This window comes from Halichoerus grypus, chromosome 5 (genome assembly GCF_964656455.1).
Source record: "Halichoerus grypus chromosome 5, mHalGry1.hap1.1, whole genome shotgun sequence".
Taxonomy (NCBI): Eukaryota; Metazoa; Chordata; class Mammalia; order Carnivora; family Phocidae; genus Halichoerus; species Halichoerus grypus.
In genome coordinates, this window is record NC_135716.1 from 152498794 (window position 1) to 152512075 (window position 13282).

Sequence of the window (13282 nt, forward strand, 5' to 3'; positions counted from 1 at the left end):
AGGAATATCACTGACTTTTTTTACACTAACCTTGTATCCTGAAACCTTACTTTAATTGCTAATCAGTTCCAGGAGGTTTTTTTTTGTAGATTCTTTAGGATTTTCTACATAGAAGATTATGTCCTCTGTGAACAAAGTTTAATTTTTTCCTTCCCAACCTGTTTATCTTTTATTTCCTTTTCTTACCTTATTGCATTAGCTAAGACTTCCAGTATGGTATTGAAAAGCAGTAGTGAGAAGGTACATCTGTACCATTTTCCTAATCTTAACTGGAAAGCTTTGAGTGTCTCACCATTAACCATGATGTTAGCTATAGGTTTTTTATAGATGTTCTTTATCAGGTTGAGGAACTTCCCTTCTATTCCTATTTGCTGAGAGCTTTTAAATCATGAATGGATTTTGAATTTTGCCAAATGCCTTTTTTGCATCTGTTAATATGATCATTTGATTTTGCTTCTTTAACCTGTAGAGGTGATGGATTGCATTGATTGATTTCAAAATGTTGAACCAGCCTTGCAAGACCTGGGATAAATTCCACTTGGATATGGTATATTCTGTTTATGCATTGTTAGATTTGATTTGCTAATATTTTGTTGAGGATTTTGCATCTATGTTCATGAGAGATGTTGGTTTGTGGTTTTCTTTTTGTGCAATGTCTTTGCCTGGTTTTGGTATTAGACTAATGTTGGTCTCATAGATAAGTTAAGAAGTGTTCCCTCTGCTTCTATCTTCTGGATGGGATTGTGGAGAATTGGTATAATTTCTTTCTTTCTTTTTTTTTTTTTTTAAAGATTTTATTTATTTGAGAGAGAGAGAATGAGAGAGAGAGCACATGAGAGGGGGGAGGGTCAGAGGGAGAAGCAGACTCCCCGCCGAGCAGGGAGCCCGATGCGGGACTCGATCCAGGGACTCCAGGATCATGACCTGAGCCGAAGGCAGTCGCTTAACCAACTGAGCCACCCAGGTGCCCGGTATAATTTCTTTCTTTAATGTTTGGTAGAATTCACCAGTGAACCTTTTTTTGACTTGGTGTTTTCTGTTTTGGAAGATTATTAATTATTGATTAAACTTCCTTAATAGATAAAGCCTATTTAGACTATTTCTTTTTGTATGAGTTTTGGCAGATTTTGTTTTTTTAAGGAATTGGTCTATTTATTATTTTATTTTGCTTATTTTTTTAAAGTAAGCTCTACTCACAGTGTGGGGCTTGAACTGAGGGCCCTGAGATCAAGAGTCACATGCTCTATCAACTGAGCCAGCCAGATGCCCCAGGAATTGGTCTGCTTAACGGAGGTTATCAAATGTATGGGTATAGAGTTGTTCATAATATTCCTTTATTATCTTTTTAAATTTTTTGGGGCGCCTAGGTGGCTCAGTCGGTTAAGCCTCTGCCTTCAGCTCAGGTCATGATCCCAGGGTCCTGGGATCGAGCACTGCATCATGCTCCCTGCTCAGTGGTGAGTCCGCTTCTCCCTTTGCCCCTCCCCCCACTCATGCTTGTGCTCTCTCTCTCTCTGTCAAATGAAATCTTTTTTTTTTTTTAAGATTTTATTATGTATTAGCACAAGCTGGTATGGGGGGGAGTGGCAGAGGGAGAGGGAGAGGGAGAAGCAGGCTCCCTGCCGAGCAGGGAATCCCCCCTTGGGTCTGGATCCCAGGACTCCAGGATCATGACCTGAGTTGAAGGCAGAGGCTTAACCAACTGAGCTACCCAGGCGCTCCTAAATAAAGTTTTTTTTAAGTAATCTCTGCTTCCCACATGGGGCTCAAACTCATAACCCCAAGATCAAGAGTTGCATGCTCTACTGACTGAGCCAGCCAGCAAGTGCCCCAATATTCCATTATTATTATTTAAAAAATCTTATTTATTTATTTTAGAGATAGAGTGCACGAACAAACAGGAGGGGAAAGAGCAGTAGGAGGGGACAGTGAAACTCCATACTAAGCACAGAGCCCTATATGGGGCTTGATCCCACCACCCAGAGATCATGATCTGAGCTAAAATCAAGAGTTAGAGGCTTAACGGACTGAGCCAACCACACGCCCTTCCTTTATTATTTTTTAATGTCCATGGAATCTGTAGTGATGTTCCCTCTTTTATTTATGATATTAGTAATCTGTGTCCCCTCTTTTTTTTTTTCTTAGTTAGCCTGGCTGGAAGCTTATCGATTTTATTGATCTTTCCAAAGAATCAGGCTTTGGTTTTATTGATTTTTCTCCATTGAATTCCAGTTTGCAATTTCATTGATTTCTGCTCTGTTTTTTTGTTTCTTCTGATTACTTTGTGTTTTTTGTTTTTTTAAAGATTTTATTTATTTATTTATTTGAGAGAGAGAATGAGATAGAGAGAGAGAGAGAGCATGAGAGGGGGGAGGGTCAGAAGGAGAAGCAGACTCCCTGCTGCGCAGGGAGCCCGGTGCGGGGCTCGATCCTGGGACTCCAGGATCATGGCCTGAGCCGAAGGCAGTCGCTCAACCAACTGAGCCACCCAGGCGCCCCGTGTTTTTTGTTTTTGTTTTGAGTAGTCTCCATGCCCAGTGTGGGGCTTGAATTTATGACCCTGAGATTAAAAGTTGCATGCTCTGAGAGACGATGGACTCTGAAAAACAAACTGAGGGTTCTAGAGGGGAGGGGGCGTGGGAGGATGGGTTAGCCTGGTGATGGGTATTGAGGGCACGTTCTGCATGGAGCACTGGGTGTTATGCACAAACAATGAATCATGGAGGGGCGCCTGGGTGGCTCAGTCCTTAAGCGTCTGCCTTCGGCTCAGGTCATGATCCCAGCGTCCTGGGATCGAGCCCCGCATCGGGCTCCCTGCTCCGCGGGAAGCCTGCTTCTCCCTCTCCCATTCCCCCTGCTTGTGTTCCCTCTCTCGCTGTGTCTCTCTCTGTCAAATAAATAAAATCTTTAAAAAAAAACCAAAAACAAAGAATCATGGAACACTACATCTAAAACTAATGATGTAATGTATGGGGATAAACATAACAATAAAAAAAAAAAGTTGCATGCTCTACTGACAGCCAGCGAGACAGTCAGGTGCCACTCCCCTTTTTAAGTAGACCTTTTGATTACTTTGGATTTAATTTGCTCTTTTTTTCCCTCGTTTCCTAAAGTGCAAGCTTAGATTATTGATTTCTTATATTTCTTCTTTTCTAATATATAAACTTAACGCTCTAAATTTCCCTCTATGCATTCCTTTTGCTACATCCCACAAATTTTGATAAGTTGTATATTCATTTACATTTAGTTCAAAACATTAAAAAATTTCTCTTGAAATTTCTTGTTTAACTTATGATTTATTTATTTATTTATTTAAATATTTTATTTGTTTGACAGCGAGAGACACAGAGAGGGAACACAAGCACGGGGAGTGGGAGAGGGAGAAGCAGGCTTCCCGTGGAGCAGGGAGCCCAATTCGGGGCTCGATCCCAGGACCCCAGGATCATGACCTGAGCCAAAGGCAGACGCTTAACGACTGAGCCACCCAGGCGCCCCTAACTTATGCTTTATTTTAGAATTGTGTTAATATTCAAGTATTTTGGAATTTTCCAGCTGTCTTTCTGTAACTGAGATCTCTGAGAGCAGATACTGAGTTTCTGTTCTTTTAAATTTGTTAAGATATGTTTTGTGGCCGAGAGCGATCAGCCCGGCCCGGCGCTCCTGCACGCCTGGCCGGCGAGGGTCGCGGTGCGCCTGCGCCTGGGCGGGATTGGCGGCGTCGTGGGGGGCTGGGTGGGGTGCGTAGTGAGCCGGCCTTTCCTTTGGTTTTTCCCTCCCTCGACCCCGCGGAGGCTTTCCGGAAGGGCGCTTGCGCGAGGGACTGGGCGCTGAAGTGGCCGAGCTGTCGCCTGAGTGGGTGCTTCGAGGACCCGAGATTGTCTAAAGCCACAGGGAAAATGGTGGAAAGTTCACCGTCGCCATTGCCAGAAAGAGCGATTTATGGCTTTGTTCTTTTCTTAAGCTCCCAGTTTGGCTTCATCCTGTATCTTGTGTGGGCATTTATTCTTGAATCTTGGCTAAACTCCTTAGGGTTAACCTATTGGCCCCCAAAATACTGGGCAGTTGCGTTGCCCGTCTACTTCCTCATTACTATAGTAACTGGTTAGGTACTCTTATTTGGAATAAACATGAGTATCTCGCCACTCAGCTCCATTCGTACAATCACAGAGAACTATGCTAAAAATCAACAGCAGAAGAAATACCAAGAAGAGGCCATCCCGGCATTAAGAGATACTCCTATTAGTGAAGTAAACCAAATGTTCTTCCTGGCAACTAAATAACTTTATGCCAAAAACTAAATTGTATGTAGACTAACACCCAGCATTTACTATAATTTTTTATGTAATAATTTTTTTTATGTAATAATTTTGACCATAATTATTTTGACTCTCTCGTACCCAATAGTGGAATGTAAACAAAGTAAGTTGATTCTTTTAGATTAAGTTCTGTTAATATTATAAAAGTTCTCGAGTATTAGTTATTAATGAACAGAATAAATAAAATACTGCATTACCATATAGCAGACTTGTTAAAAAAATAAGTATCAGTAAAAACAAGAAGTCCCTCCAAAAAAAAAAAAGATATGTTTTATGGCCAAGAATGTGGTCTACCTTGGTGAATGTTCCATATGACTTGAGAAGAATGTGTAACTTGCAGTTGTTGGATGAAGTGTTTTTTTTTAATTGGTGTATTTAGACCAATGATATTTAAGGTGATTATTGATACAGTTGGATTATCATCTACCATATTTTGTTACTGTTTTCTGTTTTTTTTTTTTTTAAAGATTTTCTTTATTTGACAGAGAGAGACACAGCGAGAGAGGGAACACAAGCAGGGGGATTGGGAGAGGGAGAAGTAGGCTTCCTGCAACAGCAGGGAGCCCGATGCGGGGCTCGATCCCAGGACCCTGGGATCATGACCTGAGCTGAAGGCAGACACTCAACGACTGAGCCACCCAGGCGCCCCTTCTGTTCTTTTTTTTTTTTTTTAAGATTTTATTTACTTATTTGACAGAGAGCACAAGTAGGCAGAGTGGTAGGCAGAGGGAGAGGGAGAAGCAGACTCCCCTGTTGAGCAGGGGGCCTGACGTGGGGTTCCATCCCAGAACCCTGGGATCATGACCTGAGCCAAAGGCAGATGCGTAACTGACGGAGCCACCTACACATCCCTCATCTCTTTCTGTTTAAGCTGCTCATTTTTCTTTCTTTTTTTTTTTAAGATATTTTTTATTTATTTGTTTGACAGAGAGATAGAGAGCACAAGTAGGCAGAGCGGCAGGCAGAGGGAGAGGGAGAAGCAGGTTCTCTGCTGAGCAGGGAGCCTGATGTGGGGCTCGGTGATCTGAGCCGAAGGCAGCCGCTTAACCGACTGAGCCACCCAGGTGCCCCTTTTCTTTCTTTTTTTTAAAAGATTTATTTATTTATTTATTTGAGAAAGAGAGAGCCCATGTGAGTGGGGGCAGGGGCAGAGGGAGAGGGAGAGAGAATCTCAAGCAGACTCCCTGCTGAGTGTGGAGCCCCACATGGGGCTTGATCTCATGACCCTGAGATTGTGACCTGAGCTGAAATAGTCACATGCTCTACCAACTGAGCCAGCCAGGCACCCCCTTTTTTCTTTTTCTTTTTTAATTTTAATTTTTTCAAGTAAGCTTTGAGTCCAACGTGGGCCTTGAACTCATGACCCCAAGATCAAGAGTTGAATGCTTTACTGACTGAGCTAGCCAGGTGCCACTTCATATCCTATGAAGCAGTTTTTTTTTTTGTTTTTTTTTTTTTATTTGAGAGAATGAGTGAGAGAGAGCGCGTACATGAGAGAGGGGAGGGTCAGAGGGAGAAGCAGACTCCCTGCTGAGCAGGGAGCCCGATGCGGGACTCGATCCCGGGACTCCAGGATCATGACCTGAGCCGAAGGCAGTCGCTTAACCAACTGAGCCACCCAGGCGCCCCAGTTTTTTTTTTTTTTTTTTTTTTAAGATTTATTTTAGAAAGAGTGTAAGCAGGGGCGGGGGAGGGGCAGAAGGAGAGGGAGAGAGAGTCCTAAGCAGACTCCATGCTAAGCACAGAGCCCATCTTGGGGCTCGATCTTACAACCCTGAGATCACGACCTGAGCTGAAACCAAGAGTTGGTGGCCTAACTGACTGCGCCCCTGAAACAGTTTGTTTTTTTTTTAAGATTTTATTTATTTATTTGCGAGAGAGAGCACAAGCGGGATGAGGGGCAGAGGGAGAAGCAGACTCCCTGCTGATCAGGGAGCCCAATGTGGGACTCGATCCCAGGACTCTGGGATCATGACCCGAGCCGAAGGCAGACGCTTAACCGACTGAGCCACCCAGGCGCCCCTGAAACAGTTTTATATTTAAATTTTTTGGATCCAAATTAAATGTGCCCACAAAGAGCCAGAGATTGTAATCTATTTATATTTATTGTGATTACTTCTATGTTTATATTGAATAAACTCTTTTTTTTTTTTTAATATTTTATTTATTTGATGGAGAGAGACAGCGAGAGGGGGAACACAAGCAGGGGGAGTGGGAGAGGGAGAAGCAGGCTCCCTGCCGAGCAGGGAGCCCGATGTGGGGCTCGATCCCAGGACCCTGGGATCATGACCTGAGCAGAAGGCAGGCGCTTAACGACTGAGCCACCCAGGTGCCCCTATTGAATAAACTCTTAAATGGTAATTTAATGAGTGTAGAATTTAAGACAGTAGTTACTTTCGTCAGGACTTTGAAAATACTCTTCCTTTTTTTCTTATTGACTTATATTGTTGCTAATAAATTAATCTTAGTCTGGTTGTTACTCTTCTTTATTTTTATTTATTTATTTATTTGTTACTCTTCTTTAGTTAATCAGTCTTTTCTGGTAGTTAGGATTATTATTATTTTTTGTTGTGTACTTTCACTATGCTGGTCTTTGAGTGGATTTATTTACATTTATTCTCAGGATGTGGTATACTTTTTCAGTTTAAGAACTCTTATTTGTCTTCAATTCTAGAAAATTATTGGGCATTATCTTTTAAAATTGTGTTCTTTGGTCTCTCAAGTTGCCATTATATACATATTGGATTGTCTCATGATGTTGTTCATGTCTCTTAATTTCGCTTTCATATTTTTTATTTCCTTGTCTTTTCTGCTGTTTTTTTGGAAGGGGGAGTTGGTGATTTTCCACTTACTTACCCCTTTTCATTTGGGTTCTACTCTGACGTTGAAACATTCATTGAGATTTTTTATTTCAATTGGTGTATTTTCTTTTTTTTAAAAAATATTTTATTTATTTGACAAAGAGAGATACAGCGAGAGAGGGAACACAAGCAGGGGGAGTGGGAGAAGGAAAAGCAGGCTCCCCGCTGAGTAGAGAGCCTGATGAGGGGCTCGATCCCAGGACCCTGGGATCATGACCTGAGCCAAAGGCAGACGCTTAATGACTGAGCCACCCAGGCACCCTCAATTGGTGTATTTTCTTTTCTAGACTTTTGTTTTTCTTAAATATGCTCCTTTTTTGTTTTCAATATCTTATTGTTTTTCTTTGAACATCTAATTTTACTTAATTTTAATTGAAATTGTTTTTAAAATCACACAGTACAAACTCAAAAGGTATAAAAGATTATTCAGTGATGCGCCTGGCTGGCTTTAGTCAGTGGAGCATGCAACTCTTGGTCTTGGGGTCGTGAGTTCAAGCCCCACATTGGGTGAAAAATCACTTACCTTGTACTGCCCCTGAGTTTTCCTCCCTGGAGGCAACCAGTATTTACACTTTCTTATATATTCTTCCAGAGGTATTCTGTGCATGGATAAGTGAATATATATATGTCTGTATGTGTATGTTTGTGTAGGCCAGTGTGTGTGTGTGTGTTTACATATCAATTATCTATTGTTTATTTACTTACCTACTCCAAGATAGAAGACCACTAGAGTGTACGTTCTTTGAGGGCAGGGATTTTTTTTTTAGTAGGTTCAACACCCAGTGTGAGGCTTGAACTCAGAACCCTGAGATCAAGAGTCACATGCTCTGCTGACTGAGCCAGCCAGGTGTCCTGAGGACAGGGTTTTTCATCTCTTTTTATCTCTATGCACTGCTATATCCTTAGTGCCTAGAATTGGAACATACTACCCATTTTTCTACAAAGTTATCCTCCTTGGATCTTACTGATTTGTTGGACTCCTTTATTATTATTTTTTATTTTTTAAAAGATTATTTATTTATTTATTTGAGAGAGAGAGTGTGTGCGAGCAAGGGGAGGGGCAGAAGGAGAGGTAGAAGCAGGCTCCTTGCTGGGCAGGGAGACCTCATGTGGGACTCGATCCCAGGACCCTGGGATCATGACCTGAGCTGAAGGCAGACGCTTAACTGACTCAGCCACCCCAGGTGCTCTGTAGGACTCCTTTATATCAGTGCTGTGAATTATATTTTCCAAGCTTACAGTTTTAAATTAGCTTATTTAATTTTTACAATGTAGAAATAGTCATTTTGTTTTTAACTGTCTTAATCTTTTCATTTTTATCTTTTATTATTCAGAAATTCTCTGTACTTCTATGTTGTAAATAAAGTTATTCTTTTCTAATCACTTTTATGATTTTACTACCTATATTTAAATATTTGATCCATTTGGAATTCATCATTCAGTTGTACCAGCAACATTTATTATATATTTAATATTTTTCTCATTAATTGGAAATGTCCTCTTTATTCTGTACTGAATTTTCCCAAGTATTTTGGTCTGTTTCTAAGCTTTAATCTGTTACCTTGATTTGTCTATTCATGTACCAGTACACACTGTTACAATAATTTAGTTATTGCAGCTTTATTTTAGTATCTAGTTAGTTTAGTTCTTCATCATTATTCTTTCTTTTAAGAATTGTTGTGGTGTTTCTTATCTTTTATGTGAGTTTTAGAATCAGTTTGCCTGTTTCCAAAAGCATACTATTGCCATTTTTATTGAGATTAGAGTGAATTTATAGATTTAGGGAGTTAATATCTTTATGGTATTGAATCTTTTTATGTAAGTACACGGCATACCTTTATGATCTGTTTAAGTATTTTGTGTTCCTTGGTAGACATTAAAATTTTTTAAAAATATATGTATCTTGAACGTTTCCTGCGATGTTTATTCTTAGTTTTTTCTCTTTTCTGTTGTAGTAAATTGGAACTCTCCTTCCATTGTATCTTCTGTTCGTTGTTTGCGTATGAGGACTACTAAGTTTTGCATATTGATTTTTTTGGTAACGATTTTATTTATTTATTAGAGAGAGAGAGTGCATGCACGAGAGAGAGAGTGAGAGAGAAAGCAGGGGCAGGGGGAGAGGGAGAAGCAGGCTCCCCCCTGAGCAGGGAGCCCGACGTGGGGCTTGATCCCAGGACTCTGGGATCATGACCCGAGCCAAAGGCAGATGCTTAACTGACTGAGCCACCCAGGCGCCCCTTGCATATTGATTTTTGATGCAGCTAACGTACTGAATTTTTTTAATGTTTGTGTTAGATTTTCAGGTGATTTATTTTGGTTTTCCAGGCATATAATCTTATCAGCTGTGAATGATGGTACATTTATTTATTTTTTATTTTTATACCTCATCTTTATCTCAACCAACTGCAATGACTAATACTTACTAAAATATTAAGTAATAGTGATATTTGTCATCTTTGTCTTGTTCCTGACTTTAATGGGAATGCTTGTAATGTTTCCTGATTAATATGATTTGGAGGCTTAAATAAATATCTTCTTTCTAATGGATCTTTAAAATCTTAACAAAAAGGGGTGCCTGGGTGGCTCAGTTCGTTAAGCAACTGCCTTCAGCTCAGGTCATGATCCCAGAGTCCCAGGATCGAGTCCCACACTGGGCTCCCAGCTCAGCGGGGAGTCTGCTTCTCCCTCTGACCCTCTCCCCTCTCATGCTCTCTCTCACACTCTCTCTCTCAAATAAAATCTTAAAAAAAAAAAACCTTAAAAAGTTTTCTATTTTCTTTTTTTTTTTTTTAAGATTTTGTTTATTTATTTGAGAGAGAGAGAGAGAGAAGGAGAGCACAGAGGGAGAGCACAGAAGGAGAAGCAGACTCCCCGCTGAGCAGAGAGCCCAATATGGGGCTCCATTCCAGGAACCTGAGATCATGACCTGAACTGAAGGCAGACACTTAACCAACTGAGCTACCCAGGCGCCCCAAAATTTTCTATTTTCTTAAGAGTTATTTTATGAAGAACGGATGTTGAATTTTATCAAATGTCTTTTCAGAATCTATGATATGATGGTTAATTTTATGTGTCAACTTGCTGGGCCACCAAGTATCCAGATATTTGGTCAAACATTATTCTAGATATGTCTGTGAGGGTGTTTTTGGGTGAGATTAACATTTGAATTAGTAGACATGAGTAAAGCAGATTGCCCTCCCTAATGTGGGTGGCCCTCATCCAAGCATTTAAAGGTCTGAATAGAATAAAAAGTCTGGCCCTCCTATGATTAAGAGGGATCTCCTTCTTGCCTGACTGCTTGAGTTGCGACATGGTTCTTTTTCTGCTTTTGGACTGGAACCAAAATTTTCTTGAGCCTTGAGGCTGCCAGCTTTTGGACTGGAACTTACACCATTAGCTGTCCTGGATCTCAGGCCTTCGGACTTGGACTGGAACTACACCGTTGTATCTCCTGGGTCTCCAACTTGCTGACGGACTGGAACTACACCGTTGTATCTCCTGGGTCTCCAACTTGCTGACCGCAGATCTTGGGACTTCTCAGCCTCCATTATCATGTGAGCCAATTCCTTGTATAAATCTCTTTCTTTATATATCCTATTGGTTCTCTTTCTCTGGAGAACTCTAATACATATGGTAATAAAAGTATTTTTCTCTTTTGATCTCTTAGTAAAGTGAGTTATATTAGTAGGTGTTTTAATAGTGAGCTATCCTTGGTGTGCCTGGGTGGCTCAGTTGTTAAGCGTCTGCCTTTGGCTCAGATTATGATCCCAGGGTCCTGGGATTGAGCCCCGCATCGGGCTCCCTTTTCCCTCTCTCGCTGTGCCTCTCTCTGTCAAATAAATGAATAAAATCTTAAAAAAAAAAAGTAGTGAGCTATCCTTGCATTCCTGATATATTATTCTTTCACGTGCTGCCAACTTTTTTTTGCTGGGATATTTTTGCCTTGATATTTGTGAGAATGGACTGTGGTTTTCTCTTTCATGCTTTTGTTAGGTTTTGATAGCAATGTTATTCTTGCCTCAAAAAAATTATTTGGAAGTTTTTTTTTCCCTTGTGCTTTGGAACAGTTGAAATGGTATTGGAATTATTCCTTAAATATTTGATAGAATTCCCCTGTGAAGTGCTTGGTCAGGTACTTGATACTTTTCCTTTTCTTCTGAGGTAATTGGTCTATTTAGAATTTTGTTTCTTCTGTTTCAACTTTGGTAAATTATATTTTACTAGAAAATTATTATTTCTTACAGATTTTTAAATATACTGTCATAGAGATGAGTAAATTTTGACCATTTAATGTTTTTTGTTTGTTTAAGTCCCTTTCAGATTAGTTGCAATTCTTATAATGTGGACTCTACACTATTTGGTCTGCTGGTTCTTTTTCATGGATTTTCATTTCTCCTGTGATTTTTTCTTCTTCCTCTTCTAAGATTTTATTTGTTTATTTATTTGACAGAGAGAGAGATAGCGAGAGCAGGAACACAAGCAGGGGGAGTGGGAGAGGGAGAAGCAGACCACCTGCGGAGCAGGGAGCCCGATGCGGGGGCTCGATCCCAGGACCCTGGGACCATGACCTGAGCCAAAGGCAGATGCTTAACGACTGAGCCACCCAGGCGCCCCCTGTGATTTATTATTCTTTATTGAAAGTCTGTTTTCAGTGGGAGATGATTTTTCTTGGAGTTCTTGTGTTCTAGGTTATGAATGTGCTTAATACAGTGGTCTCATATTTGCCTCTCCTGGAGTCCTATAGGTTCTAGATCTGTTGAACCTAAAGGCTTTATTTTAATTTCTTGGCCCACGTTTTCTGTATAGTGTGTATAGTACAAATCTCAAACCTGAACTTGATCTTCATAGTTGGCTTTTATTCCTCATTTAAGACAATAAGATCTAGCATTATCCCACTACAAATGCCTACTATGAATTGGGAGAAAGCTAATTTTATTTTGTGGTATTTTAGAAAGTAATTAGTTAATTTTATGGTGAGAACATTATCATTGGGAAAGAGAGAAACAGGTCTATTTACTTATTCCCACATGTAATAGTCTGATACAGGTTTTAATAAACTATAGCCTGCCACTTTTTTTTTAAATAAAGTTTTATTGTAATACATCCATACCCATTTGTCAATGTATGTTTTATGGTTGCCTTTGTGCTACAATGACAGAGTTGAATAGTTATAACAGAGACCATATGGCCCTTAAAGCCTAAGATATTTACTGTCTGACCCTTTATAGAAAAAGTTTGCCAACCACTGGTCTGATAACTATAGTGCAGCTAGGATATGGTTAGTTTTTATCTTTGATTACAAAGTACAGATGACTACAGAGTTTTAAAGGTCAGGTTAAATAAAAAGTGTATCACTAGCAATAAAAGGAAATATTTGACTTCTGGTGTGGGAGATACAACATTATACAGGTAACTTAAGGACTTTAAGTTGCCTTAGATAGCAAAAGAAAGACTGATTGATGGATGACTTCACATTGAGGAATGTGGATTTATGTGGCTTGTTTGTATTCCTTTAAAATAATTCAGTTTTAGAATTTAGGACCTTCTGGTCATTCATCCTTAAAAATAGATCTTAGTTACGTTACTTGTTCAGTTGATACTGTTATTCATTTAGTTCTGAAGCCTGGCTTTAGATAAGTAACAAAGACTATTGGGTTATATTTTATGAAGGATGAAAAAACCATGACTAGCAAAGCCCTCATGATCTTTATTGTATACTGTGTGGGTCAGTAGCCCCATGAATTACAATTAGAATAGTTTGTTATTTTCTTTACTAAGAATTATTTTTTAAAAATTATCTTGTCTTGGGGCGCCTGGGTGGCTCAGTCGTTAAGCGTCTGCCTTCGGCTCAGGTCATGATCCCAGGGTCCTGGGATCAAGCCCCGCATCGGGCTCCCTGCTCGGCGGGAAGCCTGCTTCTCCCTCTCCCACTCCCCCTGCTTGTGTTCCCTCTCTCGCTGTCTCGCTCTCTGTCAAATAAATAAATAAAATCTTTAAAAAAATAAAAAATAAAAAAAATAAAAATTATCTTGTCTTGGGCGCCTGGGTGGCTCAGTTGGTTAAGCGACTGCCTTCGGCTCAGGTCATGATCCTGGAGTCCCGGGA

The 13282-nt window shown here is 40.2% G+C and overlaps 1 protein-coding gene, 1 long non-coding RNA gene and 1 pseudogene across 4 annotated transcripts in view; 2 read left to right on the plus strand and 1 right to left on the minus strand.

The window, feature by feature from the left end:
• LOC144381934 (uncharacterized) overlaps window positions 1-13282 on the minus strand; it is a 648393-nt gene that overhangs the window by 63839 nt on the left and 571272 nt on the right. The gene's annotated exons all lie outside the window — the stretch shown is intronic.
• TESK2 (testis associated actin remodelling kinase 2) overlaps window positions 1-13282 on the plus strand; it is a 149000-nt gene that overhangs the window by 34714 nt on the left and 101004 nt on the right. The window lies entirely within an intron of this gene.
• Window positions 3853-4298, plus strand: LOC118548671 (phosphatidylinositol N-acetylglucosaminyltransferase subunit P pseudogene; annotated as a pseudogene).